The 1,055-nt window shown below is 59.5% G+C and overlaps 1 protein-coding gene across 3 annotated transcripts in view; it reads right to left on the bottom strand.

The window, feature by feature from the left end:
- RRBP1 (ribosome binding protein 1) overlaps positions 1–261 on the bottom strand; it is a 65,022-nt gene extending 64,761 nt beyond the window's left edge. For 2 of the 3 annotated variants that reach the window (XM_019516151.1, XM_019516153.1), the window contains exon 1: positions 138–261. The gene's annotated coding sequence lies outside the window, so the exon portion shown is untranslated. The remainder of the gene's footprint in view (positions 1–137) is intronic. The other variant, XM_019516152.1, reaches the window with a different exon arrangement.
- Positions 262–1,055: the final 794 nt, after the last annotated feature.

The following is a 1,055-nucleotide window of genomic DNA, read 5'->3' as shown; positions in this document are numbered from 1 at the left end:
CCCACCCACGCGGGTGACAGGCGGGATGCGGGACGCGGCTGGAGCCCATGGAACACGGAAACAGCGCGGAACGCGGCGGGGGGGTTCTAGGACGCGGCGCTCGAGAAGGGCTGGGGGAGGGGCAGCGCCCTGCTTACCTGCCCCGCTGCGATGCCCCCCGAGAGCCAGGCACGCGCCCGTCCCGCACTCCCGGCCCCGCGCTGCGCGGTGGAGTCGTGGCACTTTTTCCTCCGAGCTGGCGCTGAGCCTTTTTTTTCCAAGGGCTCCCCCTCCGCCCCGCCCCCGCGGCGCAGCATGGCGCCTCTGCCATTGGTCCCCTGCCCTGCCAATCCGCCCAATGAGCGAGGAGGAGGAGGAGGCCCGAGGGCTCCTGCGAATGGACTGGGCGGGCCTGTGACGTCCCGTGCCAGCCGGGCCAATGGTGGGCCACGAGGGGGGTTGTGGGAGTTGTAGTTCACCGCTGCGGGCTTTGACCCGAGGGAGGGAGCATCGCCTCTAGCAAACGCCCGCCCAGGAGCTGCCCGGACTCTGCCGGGCGTCGGGCTGGGCCGGGGCTGGCCTGGTATTTCTATCAGTGCAGGTGAAGGGAGGGATTAAAATAACGACATCAAAAATGAGTGATACATAGAGGGTCTCCCACTATGGGTCCCTGCAGCACCCAGCACCCTCCTGCCAGCGGTTCTCTCTGGGGTTTTGCTGGTTGCCCCCGCCTGGCATAATGCAGTTAGTTCCATTAAAGAAAATGAGAGGCCCCTGATTCACACTCTATATTTATTTTACAAGCCAAAATCCAGCCAGCCTAACAGGATTAAAACATCCCTTCAAACCAGCAGCAGCAGACAATGTTGCTGCAAAGGCCCTGGATCGGGCAAATACATCAGGTCATTCCTTAATGGACCCAAATACCATCATGGAAATAAATGGAACTAATCACATGAATAACCTTAAGCACCAGCTTAAGTGTTTTCAGGACCCAGAGCTAAGAAAGGGTTGAAGGTTCCAGCAAGAAGCATTACTGTAAACGGTGTGTTCAATGCTGGTCACACAGTGTAATA

Source organism: Gavialis gangeticus, unplaced genomic scaffold (assembly GCF_001723915.1).
Source record: "Gavialis gangeticus isolate Ggan-Ray unplaced genomic scaffold, GavGan_comp1, whole genome shotgun sequence".
NCBI lineage: Eukaryota > Metazoa > Chordata > Crocodylia > Gavialidae > Gavialis > Gavialis gangeticus.
The sequence above is the reverse complement of the archived record's forward strand: the minus strand, read 5'-3'. Positions and strand labels throughout refer to the sequence as shown.